Raw genomic sequence first — 14,234 nt, forward strand, 5'->3', positions numbered from 1 at the left:
GTATGTTTTTCCCTTAACTAAAACGAGTTGACACACACCTCTCTCGTCTCAGTGCGTGCACTTAATCTCTCTGACGCGCGGTGACGATCTGATAGCATTTAGCTTAGCTCCCTAAACCCAGTTCAGTCACTATGGTACCAAACAGAGATCAAGTTAGAAGTACCAAACACCTCCATCTTTTCCCGTATTTAAATACAGTTACACCAATAGTTGAACGATCAAGTATGGTGACAAAATAAAACGTGGCACGCTTCTAATCGGATTAAAAAGGAGAACTATAATGTATGGCGGAATAGCACTTCTGAGAGTACTTTGGCTCAGCGCAGTAAAACGTTTGGTACTTCTAACTTGATCTCTGTTTGGTTCCATAGTGACTGAACTGTGCTTAGGGAGCTAAGCTAAATGCTATCAGATCGTCACCGCGCGTCAGAGAGATTAAGTGCACGCACTGAGACGAGAGAGGTATGTATCAACTCGTTTAAGTTAAGGGAATAACATAGTTTATAATGAAAAGGCAGTGAAGTATCCCTTTAATGTTTGAGAGGAATAATGGACTTTAAATGGAGGAACAGAAATCCCTCAGGTTATGTTCATTTGTGTTTGGAAGTTAAACGAAAAACGACATGATAGTAAGTAGGATGACAGATTTTACATTTGTGGTACATTTGTAAATTTGTGTTTGGGTGCATTATAAATAGGCTGACTACAGCAAGTTGTGCCTTAGATAAAACAGCTCTATATCGCGAATCATATAGTTTCCATTAACAATACATATTGTTACATTTTTGTATCGTGATGTATTGTTAAACGATATATCGTTGCACCCCTAATAACCAATCAGAAAAATAGACAAATATATTTCAGCGTGGTCATCGCAGTCACTTTCAAGTACTTTTCTCGATCCCTGTTACTCAAGAAAACCATTCTATTAGATCTGATATATAAACGCTTATATCAGCCAACGAATAGTGAATCAGGGTAAGAAAAAACACATTTTGAAAGAAGGATTAATGCATTGAATGAACAAAAACAGTTGTACATGGTGTACCTTTAAACAGCGTAGTGTTAACATGTTTTGCATATTTACCGTTTCAATCTCCCTTGACAATGTTTATTTATTTTGTGTTTTTTTTTTTTTTTTCTCTTTCAGAAATGTGGAAATGTAAAATTTGTGGACTTGCAGTTTCTGCAAGGTCTAAATTACTAAAACATCACAGACTGCAGCACAGACATTATGGTCGTAGTCAGAGATATCCTTGTACATATTCAGATTGTCCGTGTACATTCAAGACATGGAATGCCCTACTGATTCATCTGAGTAGAAACCATGCTGCACACTCTGGAGTAAATGACAGACAAATGTCCACCTTCACTTGTCATTTGTGTGCATGCAGTAATCTTGCATCAGAAAGAGATTACTTTGTTCATATAAATAGTCATTTAAAGAGAAATGAAACCGTCCATTGCATGTTTTCTGGTTGTAATTTCCAATCAAATGTTTGTGGAACATTTAAGTCACACAAACACAGAAAACACAACCCACATTCACTCAATGATTTTAAGCCTGGTGTTGTTACCATCTCTGAAGAACTACGAGAGCCTGACGAGGTTCAAGATTTCGGCAGTAGTGAGACCAGTGATGCTTGTTTGAATGATGACTGCAATGAAGCGGCTGAGGACTTGCCTGGCGTCGTTGTTCAGAATTTAGCCGCAATGCTATTAAAACTGGAACATCTTGTACATGTTCCTTCTGTAGCCATTGATGATTTTTTGGAAGAACTACATTACCTGTTAAAGTCTGTGTCGGTGCCTCTCTCAGTTGCTGCAGTACAGCAGGTGTTTGAGAAACATAATCTTCATGCTGATGAATTGGTCATAAAGGAAATAGCCGCTACCATCTCTGCATCTGACCCATTACACTCAGCAATCGGCAGAGGTGGTCCCTTATGTACTACCCATAAGCGCAAACAGTTTTACAAAGACAGATTTAGTGTTGTGGAACCTATTGAATATTGTCTTAATGAACAACAGACTAACACCTTTCAGTACGTTCCAATTTTGAAATCTTTGCAGCTGCTTTTGGCTAAGCAGGACATTGTTGACAAAGTTGTTGAAAACCACAGATCAAGAACTAGTTCAGTGAGTTGTGACAGCCATTTTTACAGATCGTTCCAGGATGGTACCCACTTCAGAGAAAACAGTTTGTTGTCTGGGGAAGACTTAACAATTTCTTTGACTTTGTATGCAGATGATTTTGAGGTGTGTAACCCACTTGGGACGTCTCGAAAGAAACACAAGCTTTTTGCTGTGTACTGGATTCTGAGCAATTTACCCCCAGGCTCCCATTCATCTCTCTCCTCAATCTATTTGGCTCTCCTGTGCAAAAGTGAGGATTTGAAGCACTATGGGTATGAGAAAGTCCTTGATCCTCTTCTGTGTGACCTTTCAATTCTAGAAAAAGATGGCATATTTGTTCATCTTCTTGGAACCTTTCTTAAAGGTACTGTTTATTGTGTGGTGGCAGACAACTTAGCAGCACATGGCATTGCTGGCTTTGTTGAAAGCTTTTCAGCAGAGTTCTTTTGTCGGTTTTGTCTGGGAAGGAGTTCTGATATTCAGGCAAAAGAAGTTCGGTCCGGTGCGTTCAACCTCAGAGATAAAGATCTTCATATAGATCATGTGAAAACTGCACTGAAGAATGGCACAAGCTTTTGTGGAGTAAAAAGAGATTGTGTTTTTACTAAGCACCTCTCTCATTTCAACGTGCTATCTGCTTATCCACCAGATGTGCTACATGACATTTTTGAGGGTGTAGTGCCTGTAGAACTTGCACATTGCTTGGCTTTGCTGATATCGAAGAAATACTTTTCATTGGAAAGCCTCAATAAATCAATTCTCCATTTTCCCTACAAGTGGGAAGACAAGAAGAACAAGCCTCATGCAATTCCTTGTACATTTTCACGGAATAACACAATTGGTGGGAATGCCCATGAAAATTGGAGTTTGATCAGATTGCTTCCATTTCTGATTGGGCACGTGGTGCCTGAAGGTGAGCCTGCATGGCAGGTGCTGATGGACCTGAAGGATATTGTTGAGTTGGTGGTTTCCCCAGTACACACAGATGAATCCATCTCCTACCTTGAGATGAAAATTTCTGAGCATAGGCAGAGGTACCAAGAACTTTTCCCCAATGTCAAACTTCTGCCAAAGCACCATTTTTTGGAGCATTACCCTGACATGGTAAAATTATTTGGTCCACTTGTCAGTCTATGGACTATGCGTTTTGAAGCAAAGCACAGCTTTTTTAAGCAGGTTGCACGGAACACAAATTGCTTCAAAAATATTCCATATTCGCTCGCTGTAAAACATCAGCTGATGATTTCCTACCACTTGAAAGGTTGTCATGAGAAACATACACTGGAAGTTTCAACTGCCTCAACAGTTCCTCTTGATGTTTTGCAGACAGAGGTATCTCAGATGATCAAAGATAAATACCCGAATGTATCAGAGGTCCATTTGGCTAGCAGTGTCTCTAGCAAGGGCTTGAAATTCAGAAGTGGGATGATCCTTACACATGGAACTACAAGTGGCCTCCCTGACTTCGGAGAAATTGTTCAGATTTGTATAATTCAAAAGACATTGTGCTTCATAATGAGACGATTGTGTGGTTGGTACAGGGAACACTTCAGGGCTTTTGAGCTTAGTGCACCACCAACAAGAGAGATGTTCTTTGTTGAACATGGTGATGTAACTGACGATTATCCTTTGGCTGACTACATGGTTGGTCCTTTGCGTTTGGTGACTTTGAAAAGACAAGTACATGCATAAAAGGTGAAGTGCTGTATTTACATGTTTGTTTATTTTTATTTTTACTTATGTTTGTGTTTTTTGAAGCATTAATTGTGTTGAATTTTGTTAAATTTTAACTTGGAACAAATTGATCCCCCTTTTTTTCACAGACTTACCACCATGACGACTTCAATCCGGCTAAGAATTATTCTTGGAGACAACAACTCTCAGAAGGTCATCATTCATGATGGTTTGCCTACTTCTGTTGGTGATCTGACAAATGAAATTGCAAAGCAGTGTAATCTCCAAAGAAGTTTTAGATTACAATTCATGGACCCAGAATTTGACAATGAGTTTATGAATCTCATGTCCACATCAGAAATTCAAGATAAAAGTACCCTAAAAGTGGTATTTTTGACAGAATCCAATGACCCACCCACACCACATGTGGACTCATCTCAAAGTGGAAGCGTGTGCACCTCACCAGCTCTGTCACTATCATCCTGTGACACGCTTATTTCATCTCCTCCATCTACTTCAGCAAACTCTGATTCTTCTGCAAGTTTTTCTCTTGAGACGCCCTTTTGCATGAAGTTATCTGCATGGCCTACTGTCTTCACCGTGCCTCGTTTCACATACGACGCAGAAATCAAACTGGAACAGGGTAATGCAGCTTTCAAAACAAACGGCACTTTTCTCAGTCCTGACCCGAAACTGAAAATCTCAATTTTAGATGGACTGGCAGAAGAAATTGTGAAGCACAAAATGTACCCTTCTGATGACGAATATGAACAGGTAGCTGCAGCGCTCGTTCAAAAGCACCCTTGCTTGAAAGAGAGAGGTTCTGTAACTGGATACAGTGGATGGAAAGCCAGTTTAAAATATAAACTTGGCAACTATAGAACAAAATTGAGAAATCTTGGCTGCACAGAAGTCACCGTAAACTCTGTCAAGCACAAGCCAGATGGTATATCCAGTCCTGCGTACCGTGTAAAAAAACCACGTAAGGCTGAGGTGAACTACTGCCCTCCCCATCCACAAGGGGAAACGGAAGAAACTCTTGAGGCAGTCAGACAAACACTTCTGACTGAAGTGAAAAAGAAGAACAATGAGAAAAATGTAAGAGTGCTGATGGACAAGAGTTTTTCAATTAGGAGGCACGAGGTGATCAAGGAACCACTTATTGCAGACTTCAAAACCAGGTGGCCAGCTCTTTTCAGAACAGAAGAGGTAAGTGAAAGTTTAAGTGAATTTTGTTTACTGTTAGACTTCTGATAACAGATTTCTTTTAATGTGTTTGTAGATTTGTGGTGAATTTGAGAGAATTACGACAATCCCATTGGTGTCAAGATTTTTTAGCAAGCTGGATGGATACACTGGAAAACTGATGAAGATGTTTGCAAACCGAGGAGGAGTCCTCGGACAGAGAATTAAAAACCTCTTGGTGCCAACTACGCAGGTATGAAAAACTGCACTCAACAAAACCTTGTATAAAACATTATTCTCTCACTGGCCACTTTTGGTTTTAGGCAATAAGATTAGGTGTATTACAATGTTCTATACAATAAATGCAAAGAATTGCTGTAAAAAACTGACAGATGTTACATATGTAACAATATATGCTGCATGCAGAATTAAGTATGTCGTTATTTATTTTTATTTTTTTCAGACACATTTTACTAATTCCAAGCCACATTAATCTTTATAACTACTATTCAATTTGTATTTAATCATTTATAAGTGATGTATAATTGTTCATGAAGACTGGAAATGAGAAACACCTATATTCAGGTGTGCAGAATTATTAGGCACATTTTCTTTTACAGATAAAATGAGCCAAAAAAGAGATTGCAGTTAAGACATGACCATTGGACAGTGAAATGCTAATTGGGTCAGACAAAAACAGGTGGAGAAGAAAATAGACATTTTGACTGCAAAAAAGAAATAAAAATAAGCTTGTGATTCTTAAATGGGTTCATTTTTTAGGATTCTTTACCTTACTTAAGTCTCTGAGTTCCTGACACCTTCACTTCTGGATACTCCAAGTAGGTTCAGCTCTGGAAAATGATGGCGCTGGAGACTAAAGGTTTCCTGATGGTTTCACACTCCATTCTTCACCTTATTTTTTCTTTATTTATTGTGTCTTTTCTTCTCCACCTGTTTTTGTCTGACCCAATGAGCATTTCACTGTTAATTGGTCATGTCTTAACTGCAATGTCTTACGTCTTTTTTTTTTACTCAGACGTAAAACGTCAAAGTTTTACGTCTGAGTTAAATCTCTTTTTTGGCTAAAGAAAAATCTGTTTTAACTTATCTGTTAAAGAAAACGTGCCTAATAATTCTGCACACCTTAATATAAGGTGTTTTTCATTTCCAGCCTTCATGAACAATTATATATCACTTATAAATGATTAAATACAAAATTTATAGTAGTTAAGATTAATGTGGTTTGGAATTGGTAAAATGTGCCTGAAAAAAATTTAACCGCACTATTGTTCATCCAACGGTTCTGTAGCACTTGCACCGCAGTTCATCTCAAATCTGATGTCAAATCTGATAATCTCAAGTTCAATGGTGTGTAACTTGAAAATAACGCATAAAACAGACAGTTCCGCTAATGTTGATCAGCACACGTTGCTACCTGTGTTTAAACTAAACTCATTTAAGTCTTGCCAATTTAAACATGCACACGCTCGCTGTGAAAAAATTTGTAATATAATATTGAGTTATCTTTCAAGTCTTGCGTTTAAACGGACAAACTCACACAAAAAGTATGACTTGTCCATCTTGATGAGTATCCTAGCAGACATTGTCTGTATATGCATTTAGAGAACTTCATACAGTCGAGAAAGACAACGCATATCTGTGCATTAGGTCTTAAAGGCGCAGTAGCCTTTACTGCTGTCTGTTTAATGTCAAACAACAAAAGACGAGGACATTACTCACTGCTCTTGATTGAATAACTTTTGTATGTTTCGTAAGGATTAATCTTTAAAGGGTTAGTTCACCCAAAAATGAAATTTGTCATTAATTACTAGGGGTGTAACGGTTCACAAAATTCACGGTTCGGTTCGATACGATACATTGGTGTCACGGTTCGGTACGGTTCGGTATGTTTTAGATACAGCTTAAAGAAAAAATTGGCAGATAAATTACCTTTTTGTATGTATAAAGTATGGATTTTTTTTTTTTACATTGAACAATGACAGAGTTATACTTTACCCATCTTCTATGTAGTCACAGGAATAAGACATTAGCTCTTTACATTAGCTCTCCACACTTTTTTTCACACACTACTGCTTCTGTCATCCCCCAAATCCTCACTTGTTTGACTCTCAAGGGGGCGTGTCTGAAGAACGTGGCTGTTCAGCTCCCATTCATAATGTAATGTGCCGTTACAGTCAGGTAGCTTTGTGTAGCCCTTGACATCCAGCCTGTTGTCAGACCAACCGCTGTTGCTTTGGCCAATTGGTTCTCTGTTTGTGCTTTTGTTTTTTTGGGACAAAGCAGGAATTACTGGCTGAAATGGGCTCGTGAAGGAACATTGTAACAGGGCTCAATTACTTTAAGCATGTTCTTAAAACTCCGTCTGCAGTGCTTATGCGGTGCAGGAGCCGCACACCCTGTTGTGCTTTCAAATATGCTGCGTTTGCAGTCCGCAACCGTTAACATGAGTACGGAACAAATATGCACCGCATAGATGCACTGCAGACGGAGTTTGTGTGAAAATGGGCGTAAGGTCTCATATCCGCGGCTATAAATGGGCCACTCGCCGCGGTGATGTCTTTTGCCATTTGAATAAGTTGGAAATGTCTGTCTTAATGCTGCAGGGATAGTTTGTGGCTGTTTCTCCTTTTTATCGTCTTGTTGTCGGCGTAAATGAGTTGACATGGCATTAATTATTCCCGCTGATGTACCATCATGTAGCAAATGCGACATACCGTTGTTTTTTATCCATCACTCTTGCCAACACCATCATATCTTACAAAAAATCCAAAGTTCACCCAAACACCAGACCTGTTGGTTATTGGAGGATCTTCTATTTCTGGTTTGTTTTGCCACGAGCATTCAGCGCGTAGCCTACTGAGTAAGCGAACACCTGACTGAGCAGCCTAAAACATATTTGGTGTTTTGTTTTTTTCACTTCGGCGGTGTCAGGGGCATTGCCTGTTATGTCGTTTTGGTTATTGTTGAACACATGTTATAATATTTCACACACTTTTTTATTTTTCTAATTAATTAGTCCGAGAAATGCGTACCGAACCGAAAGCCTCGTACCGAACGGTTCAATACGAATACGCGTATCGTTACACCCCTATTAATTACTTAACCTAATGTCGTTGGACACCTGTAAGGCCACAGATATTCCAACGGTTATAAATCAGCGTATTGATTCATGATTCGGATCGCCAATGTCACGTTATTTCAGCAGTTTGACACGCGATCCGAATCATGAATCAATTCGCTGATTCATAACCGTTTGAATCTTTATTTGAGGATTGAACACAAACGCGGAAGAGAAGCCAATGCTGAATAAAGTCGTAGTTTTTGTTATTTTTGGACCCAAATGTATTTTGGATGCTTCAAGAGACTCTAATTAACCCACTGATGTCTCATATGGACTACTGTGATGATGTTTTTATTCCCTTTCTGGACATGGACAGTATAGTGTGCATACACTTGCATACGCTCTCGGACTAAATATAAAATATCTTAAACTGTGTGTGAAGATGAACGGAGGTCTTACGGGTGTGGAGCGACATTAGGGAGAGGAGTTAATGACAGACATTTCATTTTTGGGTGAACTAACCCTTTAACAACAGAGCTAATTCAAACAGAGCCAAACTATTAGCATAAATTCAGTTGCTATGTATTTATAGATATAATAATCAACAGTCAAATACCTCATTGTGTGCAAACATGTAAACTTCACATAAGGCATTTTTTGCATTAACTTCTAAATCTAATTATAAAATGTATGTATGTATGTATGTGTATATGAATAATGTAAGCAATGAAAATGGCCTGCTGGTGCTTTGCAAGAGCAGTGTGTTTCCAGCTAAGATGTTTTGGTTGCTATAATACAGAATATTCATGGCAGTAATGTGTTACTAGCATCTCATTTTTAAAAATATTAATGAATATAAAAATGCAGTAACTAGTAATATTAACTTCTCCATTGCTGTTCATCATTGTACAAGTAGGATGATTGATCGGTATAGCATCTGGTAAAAAGTAATGTAAAGGCTATATTTTGTTAACGTTGTTATTTGTATCTTTAGACTGAGGACATTGAAGTGAAGAGAGAATTTATAATCAAATCTCTCTGTGTCTATCTGAATGAAGACCCTAGCAGTCTGATTTGGGAGTATATGGTGAGTATGTGTGCTTTTTAAATGTTTGGAGTATTTTTCAGGATGCTAAATGCTTTGTTAAAGTTCAATACACTGGAATTTAAGAGAACTGTATTCTTTTTAAATATCCCATCTAGGATGCAGACATTGCCAGCACTCAGGAGGCGACCCAGAAGACTGTGATGGGAAATTATGTCGTAAGACTTGAGGGTGCAGACATAGATGACAGCCCAGCAGATGTCGGAGTGGTGTTGGAGGGTCAAAAGGTTCTTCAGGACCTTAGTAGTGTCCCATATGCAACAGCCATGTTGCTGGGACTGATATATGGACTGAACTTGAGCTACCCTCCTGAACTCAGGTACACGTTTGAGGTACTGCAAAAGTTAATTCTGGAGCTGGATGGCAACAAGTTAACCAATAAAGTGCAATTATTGAAGACCAAGCTCTTCTCTATGTTTGCATAAGGACTGTTCCTGGCATGCCAAAATGTTAATGTTTAAAATAAAGGGCAGTATTTAAATTGTTCTATTGCAGGTTAAACTTGCTTTTGTATTTGTCCATGTTTAAAATTGTTAAAGGGTTAGTTCACCCAAAAATTTCAATTCTGTCATTAATTACTCACCCTTATGTCATTCGACAGCCGTCAGACCTCCGTTCATCTTCACACACAGATGAAGATATTAGTGTTGAAATCCGATGGCTCAGAAAGGCCTTCATTGACACCAATGTCATTTCCTCTCTCAAGACCCATAAAGGCACTAAAGACGTCGTTACAAAGCCCATCTCACTACAGCGGCTCTACAATCATTGATGAAGAGGCCAGAATAGAGTTAGTGCGCAAAAAACACTAAATAACGACTTATAGAGTGATGGCCGATTTCAGAACAACGCTTCGAACCGTTATGAATCAGTGTAACGATTCATGATTCAGATCGCCAATGTCACGTTATTTCAGCAGTTTGACATGCAATCCGAATCATGAATCAATACGCTGATTCATAACGGTTCGAAACTTTTTGATATCGGCCCATCACTATATGTCGTTATTTAGTTTTTTGCGCACTAACTCTATTCTGGCCTCTTCATAAATGATTGTAGAGCCGCTGTAGTGAGATGGGCTTTGTATCGACGTCTTTAGTGCCTTTATGGGTCTTGAGAGAGGAAATGACATTGGTGTCAATGAAGGCCTTTCTGAGCCATCGGATTTCAGCACTAATATCTTCATCTGTGTGTGAAGATGAACGGAGGTCTGATGGCTGTCGAATGACATTAGGGTAAGTAACTAATGACAGAATTGAAATTTTTGGGTGAACTAACCCTTTTAACTCAGTTGCAAGCTCCCTATTTGGTGCTCAGTGCATAATTTTCTGTAAAATAATTAGATACATTTTAGCAGTGATATGTTATTTGCAATTGTTAGACATATATTGTTAGACACACTGCCATCTGGACATTCTAGTTACATGTAGTTTTCTTTTCTTTTTTTTCTTCTTTTTTTTAATATATATAATTTTTTTATTTATTTTAATTGTATTTATTCTTTACAAAGTTTTAGACTTTTTTTTTTTTTTACTTTCAGTGAGTTTGCAGAAGAATGGCTCTTAAAAGTATGATGTTGTAAAACATGATTTAGCTAATGTAAATGCATTTGCACACTGAGCTGTTTAAAACACTGTTGTATTGCATTCGTTTAACAAATACAGTTTGATAATCTGTTTCATATCTTGACATTTTATGACTCTACAAGACAATCACACACAAGCAAAATGCTGCTTTGAATGGCTTAACTTTAAATAGAAACCATTGAGTTAAAGTAACAAGAACTAATTGGATGGAACCACTGTCCATAATTTAAATTTGTTATTTGAGACAAATCTCCTTGTGTTGGTTGAGTGAAACGTATTTAGCCAGCTTTAAAGAAACTAAAGCATGTTCACTAAACTTAACCAGTTTAAGTTACAGGGAAGCAATTCCATTGATTAAGTTGGACATTACCATTTCACATAGATTCTTTCTCTTTCAGTTGTGTTGTCACAACACAAGGAGCTTGCATAGATTCAAAAAAATGTATTAATGTTAATACAAAATAATTTTATTGTGTGGAACCACTGTCCATAATTGAATTAAGTTAGTTTAAAGAGTAATTTTTTTGAGTGTATGGTGAAGAGAATAGCCTTTATATTGTGCTGTTATTCTCTCTGTAAACGTGCAGAGTTCAGTTGTATGGTCCTTTCATATTTGTCTTTATTAAAAGAAGTTGAATTCCTTGTATGTTTTTTTTTTCCTGTAGTAAAAGCATTTTAGAGCGTTTTTAAGTGTCAGGAATACACTTTAAAGTGTCATAAACAACAGATTTAAGAAAATGACACTGATTTAAATGAACAGGTGTAGTGTCTTATAATATTGTTAAATGTAATAAGAAACAACACGTGTCCAATTTAACACTATTGTGAAGTTGAAATAAACACTATCCAAAGTGTTAATTTAACTTTGAACTTGTTATTTAAACTCTGGGAAATGTTAAATTTAACACTGGGAGTTGAAATAGACCTTTTTGCTGTGGAAACTGATTTCTGATGTAAAGTAATGATGCTGAAAATTCACCTTCAATCACAGGAATAAATTACATTTTAAAATAGAAAACTTAATTTGAAATAATTCTCAATCTTACTTTTTATAACTATTTTTGATCAAATAAACGCAGCCTTGGTGAGCAGTAGAGAACTTTTGACAGCTAATACACACACATACATAAAATCTTTTAAAAGTATACGGGGACGGTAGAATTGCGTTTGTAACTAAAGATGTTGAATATTGATATTGAATATTCATGCGGCTATCATCACTCACATTACCATGCAGTCATTTTTTTATAGTCAAAATGAATAATCATTAATAGTTGGCAGTATGGCAAGCTGTTTTGACTTTTATTTATTCGCAGGATATGTATTTGTGATATCAACAATTCAATTTCCACTAGTTAAAATGCTCATTTGTGATATCAACAATTCAATTTTCACTAGTTAAAATGTTAATTCTTGATATCAGGAATTAGATTTCGACCAGTAACAATGGCAATTTTTGATATCAGAAATTTCATTTCCACTAGTAACAACGTTAATTCTTGATATCAGTAATTGTATTTTCACTATGGGAGGCCGTTTCAGCATAAAAACGTTCCACCGTTACTCGTCGTAATTATATTTTTACTAGTAAGAATTGAATTAAAGAGCTCTATAATTCAATTTTTACTAGTAACAATTATGATTGTAGAGCTCTCTAATTGTAATTGTTACTAGTAAAAACTGAATTAGAGAGCTCTTTAATTGAATTGTTACTAGTAAAAATATAATTACAGAGCTCTATAATTGTATTATTACTAGTAGAAACTCCTATTCATGAGATGCAAAACAGATTGCAGATTTTCCGCCTACAAAAGTGCGTTTCAAAATAAAAGCCCTGTAGCGTGGTTCTAAAGTATCCCGAAATATTTTACAGACTTAGGTAACAGATTAATCATGTTCACATTAAAGCAAAATTAAGATGATGCCTGAGATGAAAGCCCATATTTAGTCGTTATATTAATTCACCTTTGTATATTGGTAAAGCTAAGAGCCAAGAACACTCCATATCACTGGACATAATATAGGGTGAAATGCCCTAAATGTGCCTAATGTGGGACACCTAAGGGTTAGTGTTTGTAGGTCCCGCATAAATATACTAATGTCAGTGAAACTATGGATTATCTGAAGCTGTGGGGCCATGTCATTAAAATCACATATCCTCTCAAATGTCCAGTCATATGAGACAGTAGCAATCTTCACCCAAACGTGTTTTGACAAACTTGATATTGAGGAGTATAAATTAATTTTAAATATTACAGTGTATTGTAATGCAGTAATAGAATGATTGTGTTTGTTGTTTAGTAAAACAGAAAACATTAGGCCAAATAGTCTGAAACTTTTTTATAAATTGTGACTCGAGGTTAAATCTAGCCTAAAGTTTAATTATTATTATTTATTTATTTATTTATTTATTTTTTCCTATATTTTGCCTTCAAATAAGCTTATGCCTGCTGTGGTTGCATGCGTTTGTTGTTAAGTAAAATGAACACGAGAACAGTGAGGAATTCTGACTGTGCACTTAACTCTTTTATATATAAAAATATTTATTATATATAATAACCTAGCCTATGAAAATAGTTGGCTAATGTCTTTGTAATAAATGCATAAAAGCTATCATATTGTATTATTTGTCTGATGATGTTCAATTATCAATCAATCGATCCATAACCAAGAGAATTACTAGACGATTTTCATTATCATTATTACTATCATCATTATCATAGATTTTTGCCTTTTCAGACCTTTTTATTATTATGATCATTATTATTATCAATATAATTACTATTCCTATCATGATTATCATAGATTTTGGACTTTTATCATAGACTTTTCAGTGTCCCACATAATGAAACACCAGATTTTTTTAGACAACGTTCACTAAGAGCACTAATATAATTTATTTTATGAATGTGTTCTCTGCATTTTCTCTTTTTATTTTATTAGACATACATGGTATTGTGTTTGAATTTAATGTTTTGGCTTCAAATCGCAATGTCACAGAAGTCTTAAATGCTAAAAATGTCCCACAATAGGGCATTTTACCTTACCATAATAAAATGAAACGTACATTACCAAATTCCTGTAGGCCTACTTTTTAGCCACTAGTTTTTTTATTGTTTAAACACTTTTTTTTTTTTTTTTTTTTACAAATCACAGATTTTTTTTAACGTGTTTTTAAAATGTAGGAAACGTTATTATTTATTAATCGATGTCGGAACTCGTTTTTTCTCAATTATGGATTGGGTAAACTCTGGTCCACACTCCAATACAGCAGGTGGCGAAAACTAACGTTGGTGGTACCCGCAATAAAATAATAATACAAAAACAGAAGAAGAAGAAGATGGCGGCATGCTGAAAAGTATGTGAAGGGAGTAAGATTGTCTACTTAATAATGGATGCGTTGGCTGTAATGAATGCAGTCCGAAGAAAGGTTTTATCCATTAAAAGAAATTATCTTCGAGGGAAC

The sequence above is a fragment of the Pseudorasbora parva genome, chromosome 14 (genome assembly GCF_024679245.1).
Source record: "Pseudorasbora parva isolate DD20220531a chromosome 14, ASM2467924v1, whole genome shotgun sequence".
In the NCBI taxonomy this organism is placed as follows: Eukaryota; Metazoa; Chordata; class Actinopteri; order Cypriniformes; family Gobionidae; genus Pseudorasbora; species Pseudorasbora parva.